Source organism: Chiloscyllium punctatum, chromosome 6, assembly GCF_047496795.1.
Source record: "Chiloscyllium punctatum isolate Juve2018m chromosome 6, sChiPun1.3, whole genome shotgun sequence".
Classification (NCBI taxonomy): domain Eukaryota; kingdom Metazoa; phylum Chordata; class Chondrichthyes; order Orectolobiformes; family Hemiscylliidae; genus Chiloscyllium; species Chiloscyllium punctatum.
This window is the reverse complement of record NC_092744.1, coordinates 7,060,887-7,080,322: the sequence shown is the minus strand read 5'-3', so window position 1 is coordinate 7,080,322 and position 19,436 is coordinate 7,060,887. Positions and strand designations below refer to the sequence as shown.

The following is a 19,436-nucleotide window of genomic DNA, read 5'->3' as shown; positions in this document are numbered from 1 at the left end:
CAAAAAAAACTCAGCCCAAGCCAGTTCTTTGATCAACTTTTCAGATATTTATGAACCATTGAAGATTTTAGACTAATTGCATGTAAACTCCTTGATTCAAATGCACTCAAGCATCCAAATATTAAACTAATGAAGATATAAGAACTACTCAATATATTTCTGATCAAAGATTCTCAGAAAAACAACTTCTGAAGTAAGCATGGCACACATTAAATCAACAGAAACTGAGGACAATTTGCTGTATAATATTCATAGCAGTGTTCAAATTCCAAGCATGATATATCTATTGAAAGCTATTTGGAATTTAAAACATCTCACATGAATAGTTCCTACCTTTTTATAACATACAAGCTCATATAAGTTTGCAGTCGGAAAGCTCAGCAATGCATCACTTGCACCTGTGGGGAAATATCAAATATCTTAAATAAATATAAAAAATGGCAAGCAATCTACTTTCTAAGCAACTAAACTACCTTAATTCACGAAGTACTGGTATGTTGAGTGTAAATATGTGGAATATTGGGATATGAGACCTCCAATCTTAATTCTTTCCCAACTACTGTGCAATCAAACTTTGCCAGATCAGTCTGAAAGTTCAAGAACAGCAATCACACTAACGAATGAGGCAAAAGAAAAGTAAGAGCTACAGTTCACTTCTGAAAAGCTGTTACTGTTGCTGCAATAAACAAATCTGAAACATTTATTGAACGATGCCTATCAGATCACTAAATCATTATGCAAAAGGCACGAGACTTTCTGGAACAAAAAGACAGACTTCAAAACGTACCAAACTTGAAGATGGCATGAATGAGTCTAAATTAAACTTAATGGTTGAACCATTTCAACAGAAACATCTGAAGCACTGAGGTACCCTTTTCAAAAAGTTACCTAGCCATGTATAGGAATCCAGAAAAAGTGCAATGACAGAACATGCATTCCCTTCTGTCCTGGAGTGACCCTAATAGCATTATTTCTGAATTTTAAAATATTCAAACTGACTAGCTTTATAAGTGGAAAGTGTAGTATCGAAGCTCAATATTTATTTTTGGCACTGCAACCAAGCATGTTCTTGTAGAAGTGTGACAGAGTTTCAGAAGTAACTGGAGCAGTGCAGTAGGCCTGATCCGTGCGACCCCGGGAGTTGTAAGAGATGGGCGCGGACAGTCGCCTTGTGCTTATATTCTCACGTCGGTATAAAGAAATACCGAACAATAAAAGGGGTGTGAGTGGGTTGGGGAGACATTTCTCTACAAATCGAGAGTTTGGAGATGCGGCTGCTGCAGGAGGCGGGCATCTTGGCCCTGGCCCTGCCCCTGCCCCGGGACTGAATGACGGCGGCAGAATCAAGAGTGTGGTGTGTGTCCCACAAAACGGGGGCAGAGGAGTCGCTGGCCCGTCCATCCCCAGACACACACACACACACTACCAGCTCAGGCCGGAGGGCCCAGGCCTCCTCGCGTGTACCAGCCGTTGGGCCTGACCTCGACACCGGACCGGACCTCCTAGGCTTCCACCAACAACAGGATGAGAAAGCACCCCCCCAACCCCAGGACGCGAAGGCCGGGTGTGTGTGTGAGTATAAGAGAGTGCGGCTTCTCACGGGTCCCCGGTCGCCCACCTCACAGCCGCTGCACACACCGCGTCTCTCCGAGCTCCGCACTGTTTTGTCCGCCATTTTCCTTGCCCGCCGCCGGATCAATCGAGCTCCGAGCGCAGACAGGCATCGATTGGGGAGGCGCCCACGTGACCCGCCACACAGCGCGCACGCGCGCAGCTCGAGCGGTAAGGGAGATAACCGTCGCCGTTGGCGCCATCGGGGACCTGTCTCTCGGTCACCTTTCTCGTCAGGATGTGTCCCCCCCCCCCCTCAGGGCTGCAGCAGGAGCTCCCAGGAAAGAGACGAGGCTGCGTCCGGACTACACCGGCCTCCAGCACCGTAGGATATTCTCTTTGACAGGCCCCCCGGGACAGGTAAGGCTGAGGGGGAATTTGACTGACGCCGGGCTCAGGGAGATGTACAGCCCGGACACAGGAGCCGGTGTTGGATTGGGGTGTACAAAGTTAGAGATCATATAATAGCAGATGATGGAGGAGCAGCGCTCCGAAAGCGAGTGGTTCCAATTAAACCTGTTGGACTGTAACCTGGTGTTGTGTGATTTTTAAACTTAGCACGGAAACAGATCTTGCTGCTTGTCCACTCCAATCTAAACAGCTTACTTATGGTGGGTAAAGACTACTTCTGCTATTCAAGGTTAACTTTTACAAATGTGTAGCTATATTCCTTCATTTTTTTTAACTAGAGTCACTGAGCTGCACAGCATGGAAACAGACCCTTCAGTTCAACCCGTCCTTTCTAACCAGATATCCCAGCCTAATCTAATCCTATTTGCCAGCACCTGGCTCATATCCCTCCAAACCCTTCCTATTCATATACTCATCCAGATGCCTTTTAAATCCTGTAATTGTAGCAGCTTCCACCACTTGCTCTGGCAGCTCATTCCATGCGTGTACGACCCTCTGAAAGAATTGCCCCTTAGGTCTCTTTTAAATGTTTTCCCTCTCACCCTAAACCGATTCTGTCTCTAGATCTGGACTGCCTCACTCCAGTGAAAAGACCATGATTATTTACGCTATCTGTGCCCTCATGATTTTATAAACCTCTATAAGGTCACCCTGTTTCCTGAAATAACTGGGCCAAAACTGTTCACATTACTGCAGGTCTGGTCTCACCAGTGCTTTACAGAGTTGCCCTAAGACACATGTGCTAAAGTCTTATACTGCAAACACCTTGAATTAGAGTCGATAAAAAGTGGAGCTGGAAAGGCCTCTGATCCTGCAGGGAAAACAGCCCCAGCCAATTCAGCCTCTCCCTGTAGCTCAAACCCTCCAACCCTGGCGACATCCTTGTAAATCTTTTCTGAATTCTTTCAAGTTTTGCGTTGTACAAAGTTAAAAATCACACAACAACAGGTTATAGTCCAACATGTTTAATTGGAAGCACTAGCTTTTGGAGCGCCGCTCCTTCATCAGGTGGATCACTTTTGCAACTTACTTCCTCCAGCATGGAGACCAGAATTGCACACACTATTTCAAAAGTGGCCTAATCAATGTCCTGTACAGCAGCATCATGACCTCCCAAATCCTATACTCAGTGCTCTGACCAATAAAGGAAAGCATTCTAAATACCTTCTTCACTATCCTATCTGCCTAAGATTCCACTTTCAAGGAACTAGGAGCCTGCACTCCAAGGTCTCTTTGTTCAGCAACACTCCCCAGGACCTACCCATTAAGTGTATAAGTCCTGCCCTGATTTGCCTTTCCAAAATGCAGCACCTCTACGTTTATCTAAATTAGATACCATCTGCCACTCCTCGGCTCATTGGTTCATCTGATCAAGATCCCATCATGCTCTGAGGTAATCGTCATTGGCCACTACAGTTTTTATTTGAAGCAAAGAACGCTAAGAGGCAAATGATTGAGATTGTGTTCCTACATAAGGATAATACTGAAGGTGTTCTGATTGAGTGAAAGCAAAAAAAAAGCTGAAGCTCCGATGAAGAGTCATCTAGACTTGAAATGTTGACTTGCTGTCTCTCCATGGATGCTGTGTGATCCGCTATGATCTCCAGCATTTGTTGTTTTCAGTTCAGATTCCAATCTCTGCAGTAATTTGCTCCTGCATTGTGATCTGATTGAGGCCAAGTTGTTTTCCTAGCTGCAGAGAAAACTGAGGGTGATCTGATCTGAGGACAGCATGGTGGCTCAATGGCGATCACTGCTGCCTCACAGTGCTAGGAACCCAGTGTTGAGTCCAGCCTTGGGTGCAAAAGCAGAAGTCGCTGGAAAGGCACAACAGATAGAAGGTGAGGACTGCAGATGCTGGAGATCAGAGTTGAGTGTAGTGCTGGAAAAGCTCAGCACGTCTGACAGCATCTGTGAAGAGAAATCAGTTAACTTTTCAAGGTCTTCAGGGTCACTGGACCTGAAATGTTAACCCTGATTTCTCTTCACAGATGCTGCCATACCTGCTGAGTTTTTCCAGCAACTTCTGTTTTTTGTTTCTAACTTATAGCATCCACAGTTCTTTCCATTTTTATCCAGCCTCGGGTGACTGTATGTGGAGTGTGCACGTTTTCCCCGTGTCTGCGTGGGTTTCCCCCAGGTGCTCCAGTTTCCTCCCACAGTCCAAAGATGTGCACATTAGGTGGATTGACCATGCTAAATTGCCCATAGAGTCCAAGAATGTGCAGGTTTGGTGGATTTGTATTTAGGGTTACAAGGATGCTTTTTGGAGGGTCAGTGCAGATATAATTGGTCTCTTTCCTTGATGTAAGGATTTTATGATTGAAGTTGGGGTGGTGGGGGGTAGCATGGATCTGATTGAGGCCAGGAATGCTCTCCATAGTGTCGCGAAAGTTGAAGGGAGATCTGTTTGAGGTCAGGATTGTTTTCTTTATAACTGAGAGGGTTGAGGGGGGCTTGATTGAGGTTATTTTGCTTGGTGTTGAGAGTGTGGTGCCGGAAAAGCACAGCAGGTCAGACAGCATCCGAGGAGCAGGAAAATTGACATTTTGGGCAAAAGCCCTTTATCAGGAAGCCTTTTCCTGGTGAAGGGCTTTTGCCCAAAATGTCGATTTTTCTTGCTCCTCGGATGTTGCCTAACCTGTTATGCTTTTCCAGCACCACTCTAATCTAGACTCTGATTTCCAGCATCTGCACTCCTCACTTTTACCTGGTTAACCTTTTCATGTAGAGGGTGGTGTATACATGGAAGTGGTAGAGGTGGGTACAATTACAACATTAAAAGGTATCTGGGTGGGTATATGAATGAGAATGGTTTAGAGGGATATAGGTGAAATGCTGACGAATGGGACTAGGTCAGATTGGGATGCCTGGTCAGTGAGGACAAATTGGACTTATGGTTCTGTTTCTGTGCTGTACGACTCTATAACAGTGGAATTAAGTTCACAATCAGATCAGCCATGACTTCATTAAATGGTGAAGGCTGAATGACTTACTGCCACTCCTGTTTTATGAGATTGTGCATCTTTCCCACACCAGTTCAAACAAAGTATCTGTTCCAGAGATGAGTGCACTACCACTGCACAACAAAGCCCTGCAGTGCCTGGAATGAGCTGTCCATATAGAGTATAACAACCAGGGTAATAGAGTCTATAATTAAAGATAAGACCTCGAAAATATTCAGCTGATAGAGAAAAGCAGCATGGATATGTAAAGAAAAGGTCACTGCTTACAAAAATGATTGTACTTTTAAAAGGTCACTAAAGTTTTTAGTACTGAAGTTTTTATATTTTTACATGTTCCTAAACTTGGCATTGAAGACAAAACTGCAAATGATCTAAAGCAGCAACAAACACTTCTGAGGAAGAGACACTGGACCCAAAATGTTAACTCTGATCTCTCTTCACAGATACTGCCAGACCTGCTAAGCTTTTCCGGGCACTTCTGGTTTTGTTATTGAAGACAAACTGTTCGCTCAGAAATTAACTGAGCAGAAGGAAACAGATAGTAGAGAAAGAGGGCATGTACTCTCATTAGTTGGATGTGATTAGTGGTATCATAAAAGAATCTGTACCAAGTTCTCAGCTATTTCTTGTGCACGTTAACAAGTTAAATGATGAAATATGAAGCTACATATCTGCATTTTCCAAAGACATAAGGATAAAGGGTAGGGCAAAGTTGTAATACTCTTACTAGACCGTAGGGTTGCTCTGTCATTAGAGAGAGGTGACTGGTGGTAGTTTAACCTGAGCGTCGTCATGCCTCAGACATGGGGGCGATTGAGAAGAAGAGTCCTTCATCATGACTTCAGTTGGTGTGGGAATTGAGCCCATAGTGTTGATGTCACTCTGCATCACAAAATAGCCATTGAGCAACTGAGCTAACCAGTCCAAAGAGACTTGTCCAAGTACATTATTTTATGTTAGTAATCTATTAAAAAGGCTAATTAAATTATTTGAATCTAAAGGAACAGAATAGAAGGGGTAGAAGTTATGTTTCAGCCTCACAAAGCCCTGATTGAACTACATTAGGGTACTATGAACAATACAGCTTAGAAAGGATATATTAAGAGAGCATACTGCATGAATTTGGTACTTGGACTCCAGAAGTTAAACTGAGAGATTCTTGGAATTTAGAAAATTAAATGTTGATGAGATTAAGATTTCTCAGGTATTAACGGAAATAGATAGGGAGAAACTATTTCCACGTTAGGGAGTTAAATGACTGAGTCAAAAGATTAGAGACAGAATTTCCAGGAGTAAAAATGTAGAAATACACTTCACAAACAAGTTGGAATTCTCATCTGTAAATTGCAGTTGAAATTTTACATTTATTCATGGGATGTGGGCACCGCTGATTAAGCCAGCATTTGTTGCCCATCCCTCTTTGCTCATGAGAAGCTGGTGGCGAGCTGCCTTTTGTTTTCTCACGTGTTACGAATTGATTTTATTTCTTTTTCATGTTCTCTTCAAATTACTTTCCAGTCAGGAGGATGCCATCATATTTTTGCTGAAACCACTTCATCGATTTTTCCTTGGGAACCTTGGTGTTTTGAACCCTTTCTACCTTTTTTCCAGAAATGCCAAAACCAGGTCATCCATGACCACCTAGAAATCCACACTGTAAATTCCAATACTAGGATCATACTTGATGCCCAGATCAACATGCTTCTGGATACCAAAGCCAAAGTTTCCCGTTTTCCAGAAGTTACTCTACTTTAGTTCATATTCCCAAACCTTTAGATTTTTCTCTAGAATTTCCTCAGCTTTGGGTCCTCAGATTGTGCAATGAACAGCAATCTTCTCATTTCTTCTAATACCAAATGTTCACATAATTTAGCAAGCTTTGGCAAATAGAGATCTAGCTGGTGAGTCACTCCAGGACTTTAGCAGCTCTGGTGAGTCTGTCACCACTTACACCTAAGCAGATTTTCAAACATAGGCTCCTTTTGTGGAGCTCACGCATAGGATTTTCCTTCTTTGCACCCTCCAGTCCCGCAGCAGCTCAACAGTGAAAGTGTGAACAGCCTGTAGAAACGATGAAAATAACAATATATTTACAAGTCTGGATTCTGAGTGGATGTGGTATCTGTCAAGTGGGCTGCCTGTCTTCAATGATATCAAGCTTTTTGAGTGTTGTTGGAGAGACAATCATCCAGGCAAGTGCGGCTGTATTCCATCACACTCCTGACTTGTGCCTTGCTGATGGTGGGCAGGCTTTGGGAGTCAGGGAGTTATCCGATGCAGGATTCCTGACTCATATATAGAATACTATATATTTCAATGAGATTGCTTTTCATTCTTCTAAACTCCATTGAGTAGTTCCAGCCTGTTTAGCCTTTGTTATAAGACAGTCCCTCAATATCAGGGATCATCCTAGTGAACCTTCTCTAAACGGCCTCCAATTAAATGATATCTTTCCTTCGATAACTGTGCTAAAACTGCTCACAATACTCCAGATATGGTCTCCAGTTGCAGTAAGACTTAGCGTCATAGAGTCTTTTACTTTAACCCCCTTGAAATAAGTGTCAATATTCCATTAGCCATTTAAATAATATTTGGGTGTGTTCTAGTTGAAATAGCGTATCTTTCTTTACCTTGTCAAATTGTTCATAACTCTTAATACCTCAATGAGATCACCTCTTAATCTCTTCTGCTCCAAAGAAAATAAGCTCCATTTCTCTAACCTTTCATTGTATCTAAAATTCCTCATTCTTCGAGGAAATCTCCCTCGCACTCTCTCCAGGATTTTAACATCCTTTCTTTTAATATGTTCAGTCTGACCAATGATTTGTAGATGTGTAGCATCACTTTCTAGCTTTTATACTCTATGCGTGTATTTATAAATCTCAGGATTCTATAAGCCTTCTTAATAGCTGTTTCATTTGCCTGGATACCTTCAGAGAATTATGCATTTGAATCCAGAGGCTGTATTGTCTCTCCATGTTTCGTCTACTAAAATGTGTTACCTCACATTTCTTGTTGTTGAAATTCATCTGTCAGGTTTTAGCCCATTTGGCCAACTTGTCAAATATTGCGGCACAGTGTCTCCGTGGTTAGCACTGCTGCCTCACAGCACCAGGGACCCAGGTTCGATTCTAGCCTTGGGTGACTGTCTATGTGGAGTTTGCACATTCTCCCTGTGTTTGTGTGGGTTTCCACCCACAGTCCAAAAATGTGCAGGTTAGGTGAATTGGCCATGCTAAATTGCCCGTATTGTTAGGTGAAGGGTTAAATGTAAGGTTGCTCTTTGGAGGATCGGTGTGGACTTGTTGGGCCGAAGGGCCTGTTTCCATACTGTAAGTAATCTAATCTAATCTAATCCCTTTGAAGTTGCTCTGCACATCCTCACAAATCACTATTCTCCGTAGTTTTGTATCATCTTCAAATTTAGAGGTTTGGCCCTCAACACCCATCTCCCAAATTGTTTATATAAATCAGAAAAAGCAAGAGTCTCAACACCAATCCCTGGGCAACAACACTTTCAACACATCACTAGTCTGACAAATGCCCATCTATTGTTACCCTGGTCACTGTCTTTTAGCCAACATCTAATCCATGCTGCCGAGGACCCATCGTTTCCGAAGACTTTTTGATTTGCTATACAAACTGCCATGTAGCAGCTGAAAATTCAAATACACAATATCCATAGCACTGCCCTCATTCATTCTGTCTCATCTCATCAAATACAGGTCATTTTGGTATAATTCAATTGTTGCATTCCTCTGCAACCTCATGCTGTAGAAATTCGCGCTATGAAAATCTGATAGAGAAGATCACGGTGTAAAAGATTGCCTTAGTGAGCCCCAAAGGAATAAGCAGGGCAAGCTGCTCACTGAAGCAAAGGTATGATAAAGGTACGAAAGGAGTACTTTGCTTCTGTCTTTATCAAGTTAGAAAGTGGTGATACTGGTGAAGTTGAAAATGTGGGTGTTGAGCGACTAAGCGGTAGTAAAAGATAAAGTGATATACAGAGGTGCTAATAAGGCTGGCAGCACTCCAGGTAGAAAAGTCACCAAGCCTGGGTGGGACGCATCCTAGTTTGCTAGGTAACGAAGCAAATTGTGCACCTGTTGACAGAAAATTTTCAGGCCTTGCTGAATACAGGATTAGGCCTAGAAGACTGGAGGACTGTAAATGTGACACTGTTGTTTCAGCAAGGGACAAAGGATAATCCAGGAAGCTGCAGACCTGTCAGCTTGACATCAATAATGGGAAAACTGATGAAAATCATAATATAGGATAAGATAAATACACTCTTAGAGAAAAATAAGTGAATACTAGACAGTCAACATGGCTTTGATAAGGACAGGTCATGTCTAAAAAATTTGGTTGAGTTACAAGTTGTTCTGGTGTAACACACATTTTATCAAAACAGATTGGCTTTAATGTGATTGACGAATAGCGGACACTGTTTGGATAATGCAAACTTTGTACTGAATGAGCTATTCAAACTTATGAGCAAATAAAGAACCACCAAAACTTTACAAGGGTTAGAAATACAACTTCAATATCAGACAAGGTTTCTGGAAAATGCATCAGCTCAGATCACACTGTCATTACTTTTCATGGTATTACATTGCAAAGGGTAGAAACCAGGTCAAACCAATGTAAAACATCCCAAACATGCAGGAAGATACTGAAGAGGAACATTCTAACATTGAAGATTATGCAGTGATGTTGAGTGATAACAACCAAATTGTAAAGCAAATGCAACTAGAAACAACCTGTGCCTCTCTGGAGGGAATACAATCAGCAGGTCAGGACAAGTTGCCAAACTTCCAAAGCATATGTTGAAGCTTGAAATGTTAATTTTGTAAACTCTGTATAATCTGTTTTTATATTTGACATAGTGATAAAAATACATCTTTGTACAACCACGTGTTTCTGTTTGCGACATGATTTGGAGATGCTGGTGTTGGACTGGGGTGTACAAAATTTAAAAGTCACACAACACCAGGTTATAGGCCAACAGGTTTAATTGGAAGCACTAGCTTTCGGAGCGTCGCTCCTTATCAGGTGGTTGTGGAGGACACCGTTGTAAGACACAGATTTTATAGCAAAAGTTTTACAGTGTGATGTAACTGAAATTATACATTGAAAAATACCTTGATTGTTTGTTGAGTCTTTCACTTGTTCAAATACCATGGTAGTTTCACTTCTTTCATGCGTAAATCACGACATTTTTTAAAAAGTTGCATTCTCAGGTTAACTGTAACAATTGGTGTTAGCTAGACAATATGTTGAAGGTTCTGGATTAGTGGTGCTGGAAGAGCACGGCAGTTCAGGCAGCATCCGAGGAGCAGTAAATCGACGTTTTGGGCAAAAGCCCTTCATCAGGAATATGTTGAAAGTGTTAGCCCCCTGTGTTCTGTGCCATAATGTTTAGACTGATTCTAATCTAAAAAGTGAAATAACAGAGTCTTACATGAATTCATGCAGTTTTTGAGCAAAGTACAATGTAATTCTGCACATAATCACCCCACAAATGTATATGTATATGTGTGCATGTGGGTCTTTGTGTGTGTGTGTCTGTCTGTCTGGGTTGTGAGTGTGAGAGATTGTGTGTATGTGAGTGTAGAGTATCTTATGCCTGTGAGGGGGTCCATGTGTATGTGTGTGTGTCTGTAGGAGTGTGTCTGGGGTGGGGGGCGTTGAGAGTGTATATTTATGTTTGTGTGAGTGTAGAGTGGTCTAAGTCTGTGAGAGGATGCATGTGTGAGTGTGTGTCTATGTAGGTAGTGCAATGCTGGTCACCTGTAGTGTGACATGAACCCAAGGTCCCAGTTGAGGCCCTCCCTATGGGAGCGGCACTTAGCTTATCAGCCTCTGCTCGGCTACTTTTCACTGCTACCTATCCCGAAGTCTGCCTTGAAGGATGGTCACCCGAAAGTCTGAGGTAGAATGTCCTGGACCAATGAAGTGTTCCCCAACTGGGAGGGAACACTCCTGTCTGTTGTTGTGCAGTGCCCATTTATCCATTGCCATAGCCTTTGCTTGGTTTCTCCATACCTCAGGGCATCCTTACATGCAACGTATAAGATAGACAATGTAGGCTGAGTCACATGAGTACTTGGCGCAAACATGGTGGGAGGTGTCCCCACGTGTAATGGTGGTATCCATGTCCACACTCTGGCATGTCTTGCAGCGCCTACCGTGACAAGGTTGTATTGAGGTGTCCTGAAAGCCAGACAGTTTGTTACGAACAGTGATCTGTTTGAGGTTTGACATTATTTAAAGGCAAGCAGTGGAGGTATGGGGAAGGTCTTGGCGAGGTGCTCATTCTCCTTGATAATGTGTTGCAGGTCACAAAGAACATGGCGTAGTTTTTCAGCTTCTGGGAAGTACTGGACAATGAATGGTACCCTATCAGTTGCAGCACGTGTCTGTCTCCTGTGGAGGTCACTACGGTTCCTTGCTGTGGTATGTCGGAACTGGCGGTCAATGAGTTGAGCATCGTATCCCATTCTTATGAGGGTATCCCTGAGTGCTTCCAGGTGCTGATCACGTTCCTCCTCATCTGAACAGACCCGGTGTACACGTAGGGCTTGTCCATAGGGGATGGCTGTTTTAATATGATTTGGGTGGAAGCTGGAGAAGCATTGTGAGGTTGTTTGAGGTAGAGTGTGGTGCTGAGGTGTCCATCCTTGATGGAGATGCACGTGTCCAAGAATGAGACAGATAGTCGAGAGTAGTCCATGGTGTGTTTGGTGGAATGAGACTTGTTGATATCACTGTGTAGTTTCATCAGTGACTCCTTGCATGGGTCTTTCTGGTTGGTGCAGATGAGTTGGACCAAAGGATCTGTTTCTGTGCTGTATGACTCTTATGTTCCATGTAACAAACAATCCTATTGGAAGGATGTTATGAAACTTGAAAGGGTTTAGAAAAGAGTTACAAGGGTGTTGCCAGGGTTGGAGGGTTTGAGCTATAGGGAGAGACTAAATAGTCTGGGGCTGTTTTACGGGTGGCACAGTGGTTAGCACTGCTGCCTCACAGCGCCAGAGACCCGGGTTCAATTCCCGCTCGGGCAACTGCTGTATGGAGTTTGCACATTCTCCCTGTGTCTGTGTGGGTTTCCTTCGGGTGCTCCGGTTTCCCCTCTCAGCCCAAAGATGTGCAGGTTAGGTGAACTGGCCATGCTAAATTGCCAGTAGCGTTAGGTGAAGGGGTAAATGTAGGGGAACGGGTCTGGGTGGGCTCTCTTCGGAGGGTCGATGTGGACTTGTTGGGCCTAAGGGCCTGTTTCCACACTAAGTAATCTAATTTCTGTGGAGTGTCAGAGGCTGAGGTTTTAGAGGCTTATAAAATCATGAGGGGCATGAAGAGGGTAAAATACAAGACCTTTTCCCTGAGGTGGGGGAGTCTAGAACGAGAGGGTATAGGTATAGGGTGAGAGGGGAAAGATTTAAAAGAGACCTAACAGGCGATGTTTTCAAGCAGAGGGTGGTGCGTATATGGATTGAGTTGCCAGAAGAAGTAATAGAGGCTGTTACAATTACAATATTTTAAAAAAGCAATGGATGGGTTTATGAATGGGAAGAGTTTAGAGGGATTTGGGCCAAGTGCTGGCACATAGGACTAATTAGATTAGGATACTGGTCGGCATGGACAAGTTGGACCAGAGTCTGTTTCCATGCTGTACATCTCAATGACTACATTTTTTTAGGCCTTAATAGATGACACATTTGAAAGGAGAAGTGAATGAAATGATAATATTTTAGACTCTAAGAATATTATTACTTTAAATTAAGTTCTTGATACACCTGAAGCAATTAAGACAAAAAGAATGAACCAGAGAGTAGCTGCTGGTGCCAGCCGAATGCTATGAGGGTTCAAATGACGAATTGCACCATTATCCAAAACCTTATGCCATTCAAGTGCAGCTCTCCATCCCTTTCCATCGTTCTGTGTCCCTAATGCCCAATCACTCTTTAGTCTAAGTAGGTCACTTGGAGGGGAGGCCTGGAACCTTTCTGGGACAATGTCCAAGTTCTCTATCTCTTTAATGGTTTTTCTTGTTATTAGAACGTCATCCAGGTAAATGGTGACCTAAGTGAATTTCTAATTAAATAACCAGAAGTCTTCCAGGAAGGTCTCAGGACTATCAGAAGAGTTAAAGCCACCTTGCAAACTGCCGAGAAGCAATTTCATGAATCCCATCTGGTACCCTTTGCCTTACAGGTAAATGTAGAGGCAGAAATCAGAAGGCTGGTAAATGAAGGAATCACCAAACCAGTTCTATTTGTGAAATTGGCAGCACCGGGTGTATCAATTTTAGGGAACATCTCCGAGACACCCGCACCAATCAACCAAACTGCCCCGTGGCCCAACATTTCAACTCCCCCTCCCACTCTGCCGAGGACATGGAGGTCCTGGGCCTCCTTCACCGCCGCTCCCTCGCCACCAGACGCCTGGAGGAAGAACGCCTCATCTTCCGCCTCGGAACACTTCAACCCCAGGGCATCAATGTGGACTTCAACAGCTTCCTCATTTCCCCTTCCCCCACCTCATCCTAGTTTCAAACTTCCAGCTCAGCACACTCTCCTTGACTGGTCTGGAATTGTCAAACCTGCCTATCTCCTTTTCCACCTATCCACTCCACCCTCTCCTCCTTGACCTATCACCTTCATCCCCTCCCCCACTCACCCACTGCACTCTATGCTACTCTCTCCCCACCCCCACCCTCCTCTAGCTTATCTCTCCATGCTTCAGGCTCACTGCCTTTATTCCTCATGAAGGGCTTTTGCCCGAAACGTCGATTTCGCTGCTCGTTGGATGCTGCCTGAACTGCTGTGCTCTTCCAGCACCACTAATCCAGTAGTATCAATTTTGAAGCCCAATGGGTCAGTTTACCTTTTGTGGGAATTTTAAACAAGCTGTAAACTGCTTTTGTGTAGTAACTTCATAGAGGCCGGTATTCCAGAGGGTATTCAGGAGAGTTCATACACTGGAAAATCCACCAAGTCTGGTTTGGAACAGTTAAATTGCTGAGAAAAATCAAAATAACCAATCAAAAGCAAACATCTGGTTAAATGGTCATCTGGCTCTAATGGAGGTCGATACCGGCGCAGCCATATCAGTGATTGCAGAACCAGGTTTTAACATAATTTACTCTCAACTCGCAGCCCTTAAGTTTAAACAAGACCTCAGCAAAGCTGAGAATCTATACTGGGGAGCCTTTACAGATTAAGGGTACAACTTTGGTTCTGATGTCTTATGAAAAGCAGCTGGTTCAGTAACCACTGATTGTGATAAAAGGCTTGGGCCCAAGCTTGATATGGTGAAGTTGGTTGTGAGAAATTCACCTAGATTGGCTCAACATTTTCCAAATAGAAAATAGTTGCCTGAGTGAAGCATGATTTGGAGATGCTGGTGTTGGACTGGGGTGTACAAAGTTAAAAATCGCACAACACCACCAGGTTATCATTCAACAGGTTAAACTGGAAGCACACGAGCTTTCGGAGCATCGCTCCTTCATCAGGTGGTAGTGGAGGGCTCAATCAGAACACACAGAATTTATAGCAAAAATTTACAGTGTGATGTAACTGAAATTATACATTGAAAAATTGATTGTCTGTTAAGTCTTTCATCTGTTTGAATGCCATGATTGTTTCATTTCTTTCATGTGTAAATCACAAAAGCTTTTTTAAGAAGTTGCATTCTCAGGTTAGCTGTTAACAATGGTGATAGCTAGACAATATGTTGAAGGTGTTAGCCCCCTGTGTTCTCTGTCTAAGCCATGATGTTTAAATTGATTCTAATCTAAAAAGTGAGATAATGGAGTTTTACATTAATTCATGCAGTTTTTGACCAAAGTATAATGTAACCCTGCAAGGACTATAACCTGGTGTTGTGAGATTTTTAACTGAGTGAAGCATGTTCCTGAAGGAACTTGCTTGCACTAGTTATCTTTTGAGTTGGAATAATAAATTCCCCCACTGTGTTTCTGACTGGGAAGCTTGGTTCCTTTGACCCTGCCGTTCAGGACTGGGCCCAGTATGTGGAAAGAATGTGTTACTTTTTCTGGACAAATGACATTCTGCCAGACAAAAAGTAACGAGTAATTCTGCTGACAGCCTTTGCAGCTGCAGCTTAGTCTGTTAGGAGCCTAACTTTCCCTGAGGAACCAGATACTAAAACCTTTCAAGAATTGACAGATAGAACAAAGAACAGTACAGCCTTCGATGTTGCGTCACCCTGTGAACTAATCTAAGCTCATCCCCCTTCACTATCCCATCACCATCTATGTGCTTATCCAAGGATTGTTTAAATCTCCCTAATCTGGCTGAGTTAACTCATGCAGTTAAGGAATGTCATGACCCCGAACCTCCTCTAATTTTGAGATGTTTTCATTTTTACTTGGCAATTCAAGAACTAGGAGAATCCATATCAGGATTTTTGATTCGGTTAAGACGACTGGCAGAAGTTTGTGACTTAGTTTAACCCTTAATGAGATGCTTAGGGACCATTTGGTTTGTGGGATTAACAATGTAACTATGCAAAAACGCCTACTAACTGAAGCCCAACTGGATTTCAAACTGGCGCTACCACAGGCTTTATCAGTAGAAATATGGAAAGTGGAGCACGTGAGTTGCAGGGAATTCTGATGTAAGTGGATATACTCGCCAGAATTGCACAGCCTAATTCAGGACATATCCTGATCAGAGGGGCTCCAGGTCGGTCCACAGCAAAACTCCAAAACAAAGCCAAGCGTTGTCCAAATAAAAGTTTCTTTATGATCCGGGTCAGCAAGCCATTGTAACAATTCTAACAATTGAGGAAAAAGAGTTCTACATCCAAAGTGAGTAAGATCATTCATAGCCAGTATCCAGGAGAGTTCATACCCTGGAAAGTCCACCCGAATCTAGTCTGGAGCAGTTAAATTGCTCAGCAACATCAAAATCGGAACTAATCAAAATAAACCTGGTTAAACGGTCATCTGGTTTGCCTTTGTGGGGATTTTAAACGAATGGAAAGCACGTTTCACAATTGGATAAATACCCAATCTCATTCTCATCATCACTGACACCAACTCCACAGAGGCCAGTATCCCGTCACCAAGTCATCCTTTATTTAACCATGGACTATTCTTGACTCTAGTGTTGCACTCTGATAGCTGATTTCGAAGAATAGAAAATACTTTTTTTAAAACCATGGATTGTGTTGCCCCTTTTCCAGTACTTCAACTTTGTGGATTATTTTATAAAACTTATACTTTCATCCTTTTATATTCTCATTTTTTTAAAAAACTGCTAACAAAAGGGAACACTTCCTAACGCATGATCCATGGGAATAGGCTTTCATCCATTCTGTGCTGTTATTTTGAAGTGTTTTTAATTGGTTTAATTCAAATGAATTACATTGGACTTTCATACAGTACTTTAGGAATATTTTTGTGATTTTACAAGGTCATTGTTAAAAAATTTTAATAGGGCAATACATCAATACAGTGGAAGACCCATAGTTTTCTTTTGCAACAAAGTTAAAAATAGGAGATGTCAAAAACCCTACAGAGTAGACACTCAAGATAAAGAAAAGAACCAATCAAAATAAACATCAGGTTAAATGGTTGTCTGGTTCTAGTAGAGGTTGATACTTATGCAATCATATCAGTGATTACGGAACCATTTTAAAAAAAACTACAGATGTTTGAAATCTGAAACAAAAACTAGAAGGAATGCAAAGTTTGGGAGAAGGCTTTGCAGCACTGCAGCAGAGATAAATTGAGGGACAAGGTAATTGTTGACCCTAAGGATATCAGTCAATCAAGATTACAAGACAATAAATTATTTTAAGATTTTTAACAGCACCGCAGTGAAAAAAGCAAATGATGTTTACAGCTCTGGAAACAGAAGTATATTGACTTCAATATTCGCTATCTTCTTGAGATCATTTGACCAGCCAACATTTTAAATAACCTGCTTATTTTCACCAGTGCTATGGAGTAACTGGCATATGAGTTGTAACCTTTAAAAATTCTGAACAAGTCGTTGACTATTTTTCTGGGATCACTGCGCAGGCTCTCCCTGCCATTTCTAGTGCTGAATTATAATCCCAATGATTATAAACTGAAGTATATTCCAACTGTTATGTCACGGGGTAAACCTGCCTGCTTAATTTAAACCAGCAACACAGAAAAGATTTATCCTGTGCAGTAATCTGTGAAACTTCAAGAAGCCAAGAATGATTTAAAGTAAAAATTAACAACTAAATAGCAAGTATAACAGTAATTAACTAACAACTATTTACAACTATAACCTTCCTCTAACCTATCTTTTACTTTCCCTTCTGTAATACCAGTGCAATAAAACCCCCAATTAAGATTGACCAAAAAATTCAAATTTTCAAAACCAGCCAGATGTCGAATCTTCTCTTTATATCTTCCTCCATCATCTTCTCAGAGATTTCTGTTTTCCAGGTTACAGATCGATAAAGGCATCTTTAAGAGAGCTATTCTCTGGGCAGTCTGCAGATGCTGATGGCTTGGCAGTTCTCCTTCAACTGTTCAATCTTCCCCAATCTTATACCCCCAATGTGCCATTGGCTTTCAAGATTGTCAATATACTAAATTCAAACTTGATTGGAGATTGATATTTTTCAGGCTATAATTTAAACTGATTGGCCTAATTCAAAATTTGTTTTTATCTCCAGGCAACCAGCTACCCTGTCTTCTGGACCACATGTTACATTGTACCTTATTCAGAACACTTGGTGCTATCAGATAGTTCTGCTAGCTTTTAACTCTCTCAAAGGTACATTTCACCCACACCTTCATAACACTTCACCCTTAAGAAAAAAATAAATCATCATCATAAAAAGATGGCTTCATTTATTTTTTTATTTTTAAAATACACTACCCTAACATACCAATAACTTTTACGTTCACCTTAACTTCTTCCCATATAACTGTATGTAACACTAAATAAGTACAAATCTCAACTTTATCAGTTAAATCCACAATAACACATCTACGATTACATTCTTACAACCCACAGCATACATGATGTTTAAAAGTCTAACATAAGACTCTATCAAAATAGTTTCATATTATCTTTAAAGCATTTGAAGAATATAAACTGATTGTGATCTGTGTACATAACCGTCTCTGACACATTGGTCGTGACATATATGTTAAAATATTGTAAGGCCAGTACCAAACTCAATAGTTCTTTATTGATCGTAGATTATTGCCTTTGGTGGATGTTGATATTCTTCAAAAAGTAACCAACTGGCAGTTCAATCCCATCCTCATCTTCCTGTAGGAGTACAGCTCCAACTCCTACGTCACCAGCAGGTTTTGAAAAATTTGGTGCAGCTAAAACTGGTTTGGTGGTCAGTATCGATTTGAAATGGTAAAATGCCTTCTGGTATTGTTCTGTCCACTGAAACATTTTGTTCGCCTTCAGCAAATCGGTTAATGGTGCCACAACACTGCTAAAGTTTGGAACAAACTTATGATAGAATCTGCTGAGTCCTAAGAATCAAGGCACCTCTTTCTTCAGGGTTGGTTGGGGAAATTCCTCAATGCCCTTCTTTTTTGCATGGGGTCAACCTTCCATGACTGATGATATGCCCAAAGAATATTACTTCTGTTTTTACAAATTCAGTTTTATTTAAGTTTATCACCAGTTTTGCTTCTTGTAGTCATTCAAAGAGCTCTGCCAACTGTACCATGTGATCTTTCCAGGACTAAAGATTACTATATCATCCAAATAGACTGCATAGTTTGTTAACCCAGCCACAGCTCTGTTCATGAGTCTTTGGAATGTGGCACATGAGTTCTTCATTCCAAAGGGCATCACTTTTTAAACTGATTTAACCCATTTGGGGTTACAAACACAGAAATTTATTTTGCCGTCTCTGATAAAGGTACCTGCTGATAACCACATATTAAGTACAACTTTGGTGATATAACTGACTTGTCCGACTTTCTCGATACAGTCCCCCAATCTAGGAATTGGATAGGAGTCTGATCTTGTAACAGTATTGACCTTATGATTATCCATGCACAATTGTTGAGTCCCGTCCGGTTTGAGAACTAAGACGATCAGTGAACACCACTCGCTCTGGCTTGGTTCGATGATGTCCTCGTTGAGCATGGCCTCCACCTCCACCTGGACCTGTCTGGCTTCGAAAGGATTAAGCCAATAAGGGGTGTTTTATTGAAGTAGTATTCCCTACATTTACTTTATGTACAATAGCATAAGTCCTCCTCATCTGATTCTTACATATGTCCTTATACGACAGTAACAAATCTTTCAACTGCATTCTATGCTCCTGAGACAGATAGCTTACTAACCTGTCTCACTCTGCAAGGATTTCTTCATTTTTTTAATCTATTCTGAAGCACATCAAAATCCACATCATTTGGATTTGATTCCTCATGCTGTGGGGTAGTAAATAACACCTGTT

General features: G+C 41.9%; 2 protein-coding genes and 1 pseudogene across 8 annotated transcripts in view; 1 reads left to right on the top strand and 2 right to left on the bottom strand.

Moving 5' to 3' along the window:
• LOC140478693 (U2 snRNP-associated SURP motif-containing protein-like) overlaps window positions 1–1,731 on the bottom strand; it is an 83,622-nt gene extending 81,891 nt beyond the window's left edge. For 3 of the 5 annotated variants that reach the window (XM_072571989.1, XM_072571988.1, XM_072571993.1), the window contains exons 1-2: window positions 1,619–1,731; window positions 334–398 (exon numbers count right to left, since the gene is read on the bottom strand). The gene's annotated coding sequence lies outside the window, so the exon portion shown is untranslated. The remainder of the gene's footprint in view (window positions 1–333; window positions 399–1,618) is intronic. The other 2 variants (XM_072571992.1, XM_072571991.1) reach the window with 1 other exon arrangement.
• Window positions 1,732–1,741: 10 nt separating this feature from the next.
• The window catches only part of LOC140478694 (procollagen C-endopeptidase enhancer 2-like), a 97,410-nt gene continuing 79,715 nt past the window's right edge, over window positions 1,742–19,436 (top strand). For 2 of the 3 annotated variants that reach the window (XM_072571996.1, XM_072571994.1), the window contains exon 1: window positions 1,742–1,971. The gene's annotated coding sequence lies outside the window, so the exon portion shown is untranslated. Of the gene's footprint in view, window positions 1,972–11,326; window positions 11,445–19,436 lie in introns of all 3 variants that reach the window. The other variant, XM_072571995.1, reaches the window with a different exon arrangement.
• Window positions 6,326–7,042, bottom strand: LOC140478696 (large ribosomal subunit protein uL5-like; annotated as a pseudogene).